General features: G+C 34.2%; 1 pseudogene; it reads left to right on the top strand.

Annotated features, from left to right (window-relative positions):
* The first annotated feature begins 9,612 nt into the window (after nt 1-9,612).
* Nucleotides 9,613-11,095, top strand: LOC148780475 (peroxisome biogenesis protein 3-1 pseudogene; annotated as a pseudogene).
* Nucleotides 11,096-12,826: the final 1,731 nt, after the last annotated feature.

Genomic DNA, 12,826 nt, shown 5'->3' with positions numbered 1-12,826 from the left:
CCTGAGACTTTTCACATGCGGCGTGGGCATTGATGCAAGAAGAAATAAAATTAGAACAATAAAAATAAAAAAAGAAAAGAGTTGAAAAAATATATCATCTTTCAAGGTTTGCAAAGGAATCCATCCAAATAACGATCTTTTTACAAGACTAAATTTACTCAATTCTCATTCCCTGATTACAATGAAGGGACATCTCCCTTTAAATAGACTATAGTAAAAATATAAATAATTAACTAAAAAGACCCACAAAAAAGAAAAGTACTCTCCTTCTCTCTCTCTCTCTATCTAATTTCACGTGCTAAAAGATTTACTTTCAAAATATAACCCACCTCTATCCTTATCTTCTCTCTCACTTTACCTCACGTGCCAAAAAGATTTGCTTCTAAAAGATTTGCTTCTAAAAGATAGTCCACATTTTACCTAGTAAAAGTTTGTCATGCCCCAAGTTTTTAACACTACAATTCTTAAGATGTGACAGTTTATTATTAAGAAACACAACAAATTCTAAATTTTTACTATATATTATATTTCGGCAAAACAATTTTTCCATTCACAAACTTTTAGACTTGTACAAAGTCTATTTCATAGTTTATAATAACATGAGGATATATATATATATATATATATATATATATATATATATATATATATATATACAATTTTGACATTACAAAAGTTACAAAGGCGAATTTATACATGACTACAAACTTCTTCCAAACGCCTCCTGCTGTACATACGAACAATACGGCTGTGATTACTTTGAAAAAAATTTTACCATAGTTTGATGAGTTTGGCTACTCAGTAAGTGACTAACATTATCCTTACAAATTATGGTTAGAAAGCATAATTATTTTCTAAAAGAATGCTTAATTTGAGGAAGAGCATACATGAACATATTCAAATTCAGAAACACATAATTTAACATAATTCTGAAGATTTGAATGCATACTAAACCAGTATAAGAAAGTGCATATATAATTATTTAAATAGAAATGCTTAGTTTAACATAAAACATGGATTTCACAAGGTACCTGTTACGCCCCAAGAATTTACAATACTGATATTCCTGAGATGTGACAGTCAAAACATATATACATATCTTTTTAGGACAAATTTACAATGGCGAATTCTTACAAAGTAACAAAAGAAAGTTTAAGCACAACTATAATATCTTCCAGAGTTGATCCTGACGAGCACTCAAAATGAAACCGCAGTTATCCTGAAAAAATGTTTACCATAATTTGATGAGTTTGGCTACTCAGTAAGTGATCATCATAATCCTAAAAATAATCATGGTTGAAAGATATCAATATTTTCTAAAAGGAGATCTATCAACAGAAATGCATTAACAATTTCACTTTCAAAAATGCATAATTAAGTATAATCCGAATAATTGAAATGCATATAACATTTTAACGGCAGTGCATAATTCAAAGGATTTCATAAATTACCCTACTGGCGTCCCAAGTAGGTCACCTATATACCCCATCAGCATCCTGATGGGTCCACTTAATCCCTATTGGCGTCTCAGATAGGTCCACTTAATCCCTGCAGGTCCACTTATACATCACCGGCGTACCGTATGAGTCCACTTAATCCCTACTGGCGTATCGGATAGGTCCACTTATACCTCACCGACGAACCAGATGAGTCCACTTGCATACTTAAAGTATTTCTAAATCTCTTTAAAAATTCGAACGCAGCAATATCACGTACTCAACATATCACTGAAATTATTAATATGAATTTCACTAAAACCATTAATAACAGTCACTTTCAATAACATTTCAAAAATAACCAGTCAAATATTTTGGGCTCAAATTTAGAAAGGTAGCAGTTCGTAAAGACATTCTAGCATAATTGCCAATCTAATATGTATAAAAAAAACTATTATAGAAATTCAAGAATAAGGAATTATCACAATTTATGGGATGTCAATTCGCAAATAAACATTTCACAGACAATGCTATAATCAATTGCAAAAATATCAGTTTTCAAGTAATAACGCAGTCATTTGCACATGAAATTTACAATGTCCAAATATTAAAAAACAGTAGAAAGATAGCTCACAATTTTACTAAAAGCAGAAATATCACATTTATTTCTCATAATTTTACAGTATCTAAAATTTTCTAACAATAGACAAGACAAATAAATAAATAAATTTATTTCTAAGAATTTACAGCATTTAAAATTTCTAACATAGATAAAATATCACAAATTTTATTAAAAAGATTATTTTTCAAAATAATGAGGTTGCTTGCGCATAAAATTTATTTCGCCTAAAATTCATGATAATAAGCTGAAGTAATTATTTCATTTCATTTTTAAAAAGCACGGATTATTTTTCAAGATAATGAAGTCACTTACCTAAAATATTTGAGAGGGAGCTTCCGATAAAAATTCGGCTAGATAGATGAGCTCACTATATTTGTAAGAGGGAGAGTGAGAAAGGAGTTGTTAGGCGACGTCTTACCTCTCGTCCCATTTATTTTTTTAAAATTAATAGTAACCTGATGGTCCCTAAGGACCATAATGCCTATATGGACCATCATACTATAAAGAGTTTTTTTTTTTTTTTTTAAAGTTTAAGATTCTACATTCTTCCCCCCTTAAAGAAATTTAGTCCTCTAAATTTGTGTACCTGATTACTAAAAAAGATAGCGATATTTTTTTCCGATATCGTCTTCTCGTTTCCAAGTCGACTCCTCTCTTGAATGGTACTGCCATAACATACGGACAAAAAGAATCTCCTTGTTGCGCAACACTTGTACCCTTCTATCCAATATCAAAATTGGCTGCTCAATGAAGGATAAGTCCTTCCTGATCGGTAAAGGTTCATATTTCAAGATATGGGATGGGTCGGGCTGATATTTTCGTAGTAATGATACATGGAAGACATTATGGACGTTTGCCAATTTAGGTGGTAAGGTAAGTCTATAAGCAACATCTCCGATTCTTTCCAGGATTTCAAATGGTCTAATGTAACGTGGGCTCAGCTTTCCTTTCTTGGCGAATCTCATAATGCTTTTTATTGGTGAGATCTTTAGGAAAACTCGATCACCTTCCTCAAATTCAAGATCTCTCCATCGTTTATCGCCATAACTCTTTTGCCGACTCTGAGTTGTCCTGAGCCTTTCTCGAATTAATGCTATCTTATCTGTGGTTACCTGGATAATTTCTGGCCCCAAAAGCTTTCTTTCACCAACCTCGTCCCAACAGATGGGTGACCTGCATTTCCTTCCATACAGGGCTTTATATGGTGCCATCTAAATACTGGCTTGAAATCTATTATTATAAGCAAACTCAAATGGTCATCTCAGCTTCCTGTAAAGTCAATGACACAGGCCCTCAGCATATCTTCTACGGTTTGGATGATCCTCTCCGATTGTCCGTCAGTTTGGGGGTGAAAGGCAGTGCTAAAGGTGAGTCTCGTCCCCATGGTTGACTGTAGCCTAGCCCAAAATTTAGAAGTAAACCGAGTATCTATGTCCGATACAATACTAACCGGAACTCCATGCAACCGCACTATTTCCTTAATGTACAACTGGGCCAGTCGATCCAAAGTGTATGTCATGCGAGTCGGCAGAAAGTGGGCAGCTTTGGTTAGTCGGTCCACAATGACCCAAATGCTATCATGTCCTGAATTTATTCTACGTAAGCCCGAGACAAAATCCATAGAGATGTGCTCCCACTTCCACTCTGACACCGGTAAAGGCTGCAACAACCTAGCGGGCCTTTGATGCTTAGCTTTTACTTGCTGACATGTTAGGCACTTAGACACAAATAGTACCACCTCTTTTTTCATATTATTCCACCAAAAGGTTTTCTTCAGGTTCTGATACATTTTAATACTTTCGGGATGTATCGTATAACGAGAGTGATGTGCTTCTTCCAAGATAGATTTCTTCACACTCTCATCATTTGGGACACAAGCCCGACCTTTGAATATTAACAAATCCTCATTACATATAGAGAATTCGTCTCTTTTTCCTAGCTTCACCTCTTCTACAATTGTTATAAGCTAATGGTCTTTCTTTTATGCCGATCGAATCTGTTGGATTAATTGGGGTTTTGCCTTAATATTGGTAATCATACTTACCACACCATTAATGGACGGAGGCGGATGCCAATATACTATTTCCACTAACAATCTCATTTCTTGGATCATTAGATGAGCTAAGACTCCCGTAGATTTTCTACTTAGAGCGTCGGCCACAACGTTAGCTTTTCTTGAATGATAATGGATTGTACAGTCATAATCTTTTAAGAAATCCATCCATCTTATCTGCCGCATATTTAAATCCTTCTGAGAGAATAGGTATTTCAATCTCTTATGATCCGTGTATATTTTGAATTGCTTACCATATAGATAATGCCTCCACATTTTCAAAGCGAATACTATTGCAGCCAGCTCCAAGTCATGAATTGGATATTTTTTCTCATATTCTTGTAACTGTCTAGATGCATATGCCACTACTTTCCCATATTGCATTAATACACAGCCCAAGCCTTTATATGAAACATCACTATAAATCGCAAATCCCCCACTTCCCCCAAGAATAGTTAAAATAGGTGCTGAAGTTATTCAAACTTTTAGTTCTTGAAAACTCTCATCACATTCACTTGTCCACTCAAATTGACATTTTTCTGTGTTAATGGGCTTGCGATTCGAGAAAATCCTTCTATAAATTTTTTGTAATATCTTGCCAATCCCAAAAAGCTTCGAACTTCAGTCACATTACTTGGTTGTTTCCAATTAACAATGGCTTCAACATTTGAAGGATCAACTTATAGTCCTTCCTTTGATATGACATGTTCTATCAATGTCACTTGTTCAAGCCAAAATTCACATTTACTAAGTTTGGCATACAATTTCATTTCTCTTATTATTTTCATTACCATTCTTCTTATTATTTTCAATACCATTCTTACATGTTGCTCATGTTCCTTCTGATTCTTGGAATAAATTAAAATATCATCGATGAATACCACAATAAATTTATCCAAAAAGGGCTTAAAGACCCGATTCATCAAATCCATAAATGCAGCCGTGCATTGGTTAATCCAAAAGGTATGACTAAAAATTCATAATGGCCATACTTTGTTTTGAAAGCTGTCTTGGGAACATCTTCACTTTTAATCTTAAGCTGATGGTATCCAGATCTAAGATCAATTTTTGAAAACACTTGTGATCCTTGTAATTGATCAAATAAATCATCAATTTTAGGCAATGGATAGTTATTTTTCACTGTCACTTGGTTCAACTGTCTATAATTGATACACAATCTCATGGTCAGATCTTTCTTTTTAACAAACAGTACTGGAGCACCCCAAGGTGACACATTGGGCCTGATAAAACCTTTATCTAATAATTCTTCCAACTGTTGTTTCAGTTCCTTAAGTTCTGCAGGTATCATTCTGTAAGGTGCCTTAGAAATTGGGGCTACCCCTGACAATAATTCAATAGAGAATGCAATTTCCCTGTCAGGCGATAATCCTAGCAATTCTTCAGGGAAAACGCTTACAAAATCATTAACAATTGAAAATGACATATTTAAGAAAGGGGTCAGTTTACGAACCTTTTGATTGGCATGTTGTGATATTAGGCGTCCTATTTGACTACTACCTTTGCACATGATATATTTTCTATTATTCTTTTGTGTATTCTCCAAGAAGGATTTCAATCGGCACTTAGGAGGCTTCTTTTCCATTCTTATAACAATTAAAATGTGTCTACAAAGTAATCCAATAAACTCAAACAATTGGCCACTATAAGTTGCTTTGATTTCAGGTACATTTAACGTAACAATGAATACCTTCTTCTCTTCATCATATTTTGAGACTTTAAATACAATGCTTTCTCCATCATTCTTAGATTCTATTGTAACATATTAAATATTGCGACACAACTCCTCTTGGAATTTGTTAAATAATGCTTTGATATAAATGCATGTTGCTTCTTTCTCCATTGGAAAATAAGTCTTCAAAACCCGATGTTCATGAACTGTTTTAAAGTTTGCATCTCAATCGACAACCTAATGCAAGTGCATAATTCTCAGCATATTCTTTAGAGTGCTTTTTGCATTTACATAGCCATCAAAATATGAGTTCATTTTCTCTCTATGTTGGATTGTAGACATCTCTACAAAAAAGGCGTTGCGCATGAATGCTGGAACTCAGTGCTCATGAATGCCATTCATTCTGATTAACCATTCATTATCTCTTAAATTGTAGTATTTAATGATTGTTTGCCAAAGTGATTTGGGCTCATGTATTGTCTCAGAATTATGGATGTATTGTGAAAATTATAACTATTTTTTTTTCTTATTCCGCATACATATGAGACAACCTTTCTGGTACTTTCTTTAAATGTACCATAAGCAAAGGCGATGGCGAGTATTTGAAAATACTCGACTGATGGCCGCTCCCATCACAAGATCTTGATTAATGATTATTGAAGTTGAATGCTGGTCTGACATTGCTTGAAGCCATTTCTTAAATAGCCAAACATATGACTCTTCACTTTCGTCAACTGGTAAAGCACAACCAAATAACACATATTGATTATGGTCGTTTATTCTTGCAAATGGTGCAAAAGGCATTCGATACTTGTTTGTCAAATAGTTTATGTCCAAGACAACAACATCCCAGAAAAATTGATAGTTCATCCTCGATAGAGCATCTGTCCAAAAGACTCTAGTCAAATATCCATTATCATCTACTTGCTTCACATAGAAAAATGCAGTATTCTCAAATTGCATAGTTCTAAAGTATTCAACGATAAGTTGAACATCTTATTTTTGAAGTGTCTTTCAATGTGATTATCCTGCACTGGTGTATGTCTATAATATGATGTGTCGTATTCATCTTCTTATATGATCGCAAATATTGAACTTCTCCAAGCTTCGCTACCAAATGGATGCGATCTTTCACAAACTTTCTAATGACCCATTTTCCAATGTCAATTTTCTTCACCATCATAATTGCCATACACCCTTCTCGAGTAATTGTACATGGTCTTTTAACTCCATTTTTATTGTTCATATATTTCTTCTCTTGATGTCTTTGTTTTGAACAAACATTTATCTAACATTAGCAGTTCCATCAGGCGTATAATAAAGGGTGCTGGCACACATATTAAAACCTACCCACCTAGCATATTCATTATAGAACTCCTTCGCAGATTCCCCATATTCAAACTGCATGCCTTCAAATGCTTCAAACTTCAAAATTTCATTAGATTCAATTTTACTATAGAATTTTACTATAGAATTTTCTATAGAATTTTACTATAGAATTTTACTATAGAATTTTCTATAGAATTTTCTATCATTTGAGCATCACCATTGGCATAATGAGAAGCTGCCACCAAATCTTCAATTATACACATCCTCACCTACAATAGGAGTAGTATCCTAAGAATCCATCCCACCATAACTCACAATATCATTGATGATGGCATGACTTTGATCTTTGTCAATATCCATGACAATATGTATGCAATAATAACATGTGTAGGAAACATCATTCCCATGAGAACTTTGCAATTTTAACAACAAGGACTTTGTGAAAGAACACAATTTTATTGAGGTAAGAACCAAAACTTCAATTGTCATTCATGCATATTCAAAATGTATATGCTAATTTTGACCCCATGAGTTCAACATACAACATAATAGCACAAGTGAAGTAGCACTTTAAGTACAAAAAAGTTCAGAGGAGCATTAACCCATGCTTGCGCCATTTATAGTATGAATGGATTCCAAACACACGGACATTGAATGGAATATTCATAGGGCTTGTAGCTAGTAGAGTTTATTAATGGGTCAATTATTTCCAAAGAAAATATCAACAATGAACAAATTTCTAAAGATTATTCAACAACTTCTATAAACAAATACCAAAATTTCTAGTTGCAAGACCCTGACTACTCTATCGATCACTAAAAAAAGAAATGAACCATTCACAAAAACAAAGCACAAATGTTTCTTTTTTTAAAGGAGTTTATATATAAAGTTGAAATAATGCATGCTTGATGCAAACAAATTGGGGTTTAATTTTTATTTTAGTTTATTAAGTTCAGGAATAGATATTGCCCTATGATAAGTTATTAATTTGAGGAAGGTAGATTTTATGTATGATGTGTTATTGCTCAATTGGGTTGGTTAGTTTCTAAAAGAGGAATATAAATAGCATAAGGTTTATCTAAGGGGGTTTATCTTTTCAATAGTTGGTAACGTTTTGCTTTTAGGGGAAGCTTTGACTAGGTAAAATGTGGGCTATCTTCTAGAAGGAAATATTTTTGGCATGTGAGATTAAGAGAGAGAAGATAGGGATAGAGGCATGTTATCTTTTGAAAGTAAATCTTTTAGCACGTGAAGTTAGAGAGAGAGAGTATTTTCCCTTTTTATGGGTTTTAAGTTAGTTGTTGTTTTTTTTTTTTTTCCCATTTAAAGGAAGAGGTCCATTTATTGTAATAAGTGAATGAGAATTGAGTAAATTTGGTCTTGTGAAAAGATCATTTTAGGGTGTATTCCCTTGCAGACTTTGAGAGATGCTATATTCTCTCAACCATTTTTTTTTATAGTTTTATTGTTTCAATTTTATTTCTCCCTGCATTAGTTGATATCAGAGTAAGTAAGATCGAGAGATCCAGTTTTTTTTTGTAATGCCACCAAAAGCTAATTAAGATAATCTTACTCATGCTATGGACGATCGTTGGGGACAAGCTATAGAAAATTTGATTAAAGCCCTAGAGGATGTTCGAACCGAAGTACGTGAAAGAAATCAGATGATGCAACGGTTGGATTAGAGGTTGCAACAGTTGGAAAACAATGTTCATCGCGAAGAAGGTGCTCGCAACCACATTGATCTTGTACCAGTAGTCCCACGACAATCCTAGGGTGTTGATTTCAAGTGTAACCAAGAAATTTCCAGGACAGATTCGTGTCTTATAGAGCGACCACGAGATTTTGGTATTAAAATCGATCTATCGAAATTTCATGGTGAGTTCCACATCGAAGCTTTTATTGATTGGTTAAGTGCAGTTGAGAATTATTTTGAATGGAACAAATTGCTAGAGGAACGTAAGGTTAAACTTGTTGCGACTAAGCTTTATGGGTATGCTGCAGCCTGGTTGGAGCAAGTTCAATAATCTCAACTTCGTAGTGGGAAGCAAAAAATTAGTGACTAGCAAAAGATGAAAAAGAAATTGAAAGAAAATCTTTTTCATGTAGATCATGAGAAAATTTTCTTTCAAGAACTCCAAACTCTTCGACATGTTGAAAAAAACAGAGTGGAAGAATATATTGGGGACTTTTATTGATTAGTTGCTCGAAATAACTCTAGTTGCTCATTATATAAATGGCCTTCAACTTTTCATTAGGGATGACATTTTTCTACATCTACCATGGACATTAAGTGAAGCTTTTCAACTTGTTTTATGTGTTGAAACTAAATACCAAGGGACCACTGATATACGATTTTACACCCAAAAGGAGGTTTTGCTCCAACCAAAATTTAATGAAGAAAAAAAAAGATACTACAAAGTTCACATGTTATCAATGCCATAAACCAGGACATCATGCACAAGAATGCCCAAAAAAAAGGATGGAGGTGTACTTAGCGAAGGAAGATGATGAAGTTCAAGAAGATGATCAAGTTTTAGAAGTGATTCTGCATGGTGATGAAGAGGATCCACTTTGAATCTAGCTCGAGGTCGAGCTTTTCCATCCCTGAGAGAATGATGCAAATAAATTTGGGGTTTAATTTTTATTTTGTTTTTTTAATTTTAAAAATATAAATTTCGCTATGATAAGTCAAGTTAATATGGAAGGAGGGAGGATTTTGTGTGTGATGTGTTATTGATCAATTAGGTTGGTTAGTATCTAAAAAAGAAGAATATAAATAGGATAAGGATTATTTAAGGGGGTTTATCTTTTCAATAGTAGGCAACATTTTGCCTTTAGGGGGAAACTTTGTGACAACCCAAATTTTTTTGAAACTGAATAATAATGATAATAATGATAATAATAATAATAATAATAATAATAATAATAATAATAATAATAATAATAATAATAATAATAATAATAATAATAATAATAAAATAAATAAATTTGTATGAGAATCCATGGTGTTAGTAATACACTGTATGGACCATTCTTTTCATCTTCCCTGATATATTTGGAAAAAGGTCTTGCTATTTTGAAACTGGTAGGAGAGTGTTAGCCTTTTTCTAAATAAAACGTTTTAAAAACAATTTTTATTATTTGATGCTAATTTGTCTTTATAATGTAGACTTTATGGTCTATACATCATTTGCACCTTAAAGGTTGTGTTTCACCACCTTACGTGGTAACACCATTTCGTCGCCTCTCTCTCTCCCTCTCAATATGACAACTTAACAACCCCTCTCTCTTATCCTTAAGATAATAAGACCCCCTCTCTCTCTTACCTTTATTCCAATAAGACTCTCTCTCTCTCTTACCTTTATTACAATGAAACTCTCTCTCTTGACTGTTTCTTTTTATGTTTCTCTCTCTCGTATGGATCAATAGTGGAGACATAGAAGAAAGAGTTTTATCACGGTAGAGATTGTAGGAAGTGGGTATACTTGTATAAGCTTTATTTTGCTAATAAAAAGAGGCTTACTGCTCTAGAGAGAGAGAGAGAGAGAGAATTTGAAGGCCAAAGTAAAGCAGATGAACACATCAAGGCCCAGTTGCAACTCCATATTGAAAATATACAGAGAATTTTTTATTTCGTAACTCTAGCTTATGCGCTGCATAATTTGAAGTCTCGCCTTTTTGAAGAGTTGGACTTTTCTCATTTGATGGGGAGATTGATGCATGCGAAGGGCCAACCCAATACTCGCACTTCTCAAGAAAAGCTCGAATTATGGGAAAGACTCAAAATTCTTAGTTTCACAAGAACAACATCATCATTTTGGGCAACGACCATGCTTAACTTATATATAAGAGTTCAAGTCAATATATTTGGGAGACATCTCTATGTTTTTATAGCCCATGGTCTTGAGATTTCATTTTCACTGGATGAAGTTGAATGTCTTGATAGGCTTGGCCAGCATTAATCTAATTGGGGGCTGGGTTGCTTCTATCAATGGTGTTTCAGTGGCTTGGGCCTCAGACTTAGCCCTGGCCCGAACGGGGTGATTAGGCTGAGTCTGTATCCACCAAAGAAAGGTCTGAAAGTAAGTGACCTCATTGTCTTGAAAAATAATCCTTTTAATAAAATTGTGATATCTCTTTCAATCATCTTTATATTATAAGTTTATGTGTAAGTGATCTCATTTTTCCAAAAAAATCATTATTTGAAGAAAACTGATATTTCTATAATATTCTGAGATATTTTTGCATTAAATTGTAATGTTTCTGGTACTGTAAATTTTATGTATTTCTGTATTTATTTCTGCATAAATTTTAGATACCGTAAGTAGCAAATGTTATACACAATTGTTATGTGTGATCCTTATGTGTAATTATTATAAGTGTTATGCACAATTGTTTTGTGCAAGTGTTTTGTGCAAGTGTTATGTGCAAGCGTTATGTGCAAGTAATATGTGTAAGTGTTGTGTGCACTTATTATGTGCAAGTGATTGATAATCTCAAGGATATTTTAAAAACGTGAAATTATTGTTTCCTGATATCTACTACATCGATATGTGGCCTGTAATTGACACAATAATGTCTTTTGAATTTATGTGCATGGTAATAAGATTTGTGTGCATGGAAACATGCTTCGATAAGATATGGGCCTATGGAAACATGCTTATGTAAGGGCCACAATTCAACTGAGCCTAATTACTCGCGGAAGTAGAGAGAAGGAAGTTGAAAGAGATGGAAGCGCACGCCCGACGCTTAGGGCAAAGGATAGCGTCGTCTGTGTGATTTGGCCTAGTGCCGTCCATGTAACATGGAGGCAACGCCTCTTGCAAATGAGGGTACTGCTGCGGGAATAAGGGTCAATGGTATGCACAGGCCAGACTAACGCCACGCGAGAATGGGAGCATCTTCGCGAGTGTATGTCGCCGTCTGGAGCATCGCCGCAATTGTATTGTCGTCTGAAGCATCGCCGCAAGTGTTTTGTCGTCTGGAGCATCGCTGCGAGGGTATGTCGCAGTCTGAAGCATCGCCGCAAGCATGTCTCACCGTCTAGAGCATCGTCACGAGTGTATGTCGGCGTCTAGAGCATCGCCGCAAGTGTATTGTCGTTTGAAGCATCGCCGCAAGTGTTTTGCCTTCTGGAGCATCGCCACGAGTGTATGTCGCTATCTGAAGCATCGCTGTAAGTTTGTTGCCGTCTGGAGCATCGTCGCGAGCTTGTGTAACAATTCTAAACTTTCAAAAATATATGTATATAATAATAATAATAATATTAAGGTTGTTAACAGAAATAAATACAAATAATAATAATAATAATAAATATATATGAGTAATGATAATCATAATAATAATACTAATATACCGTTAGGATATTGTTGCTTTTATATTAACAATAAATAAAAGATATTATTGTTAATATATTTGAGGGTTCAATTTTACTTGAGTGGACTTTAGGTCCACCACCTTATAGTTTTACAACAACACTCCTTTAATCAACACCTTGCATTAAGGTGTTTTCTTTTTATTCGTCCTTCTCTCTCTCTAAACATTTAAAACCCTAGCCCTATTATGTTTCTGTAACTTTTTTCTGTGTACGAGGACTTTCTCTCTCTTTAAAGCCTACCCCAAAACCAAATCTCTCTCTCTCTCTCATCGAAACCCTTGCCTGTTTGTATTTTGCTCATGCTCTTCTCGAAGAT

This window comes from Amborella trichopoda, chromosome 9 (assembly GCF_054954075.1).
Source record: "Amborella trichopoda isolate Santa Cruz 75 chromosome 9, AtrichopodaSantaCruz75HAP2 v2.0, whole genome shotgun sequence".
NCBI lineage: Eukaryota > Viridiplantae > Streptophyta > Magnoliopsida > Amborellales > Amborellaceae > Amborella > Amborella trichopoda.
The sequence above is the reverse complement of the archived record's forward strand: the minus strand, read 5'-3'. Positions and strand labels throughout refer to the sequence as shown.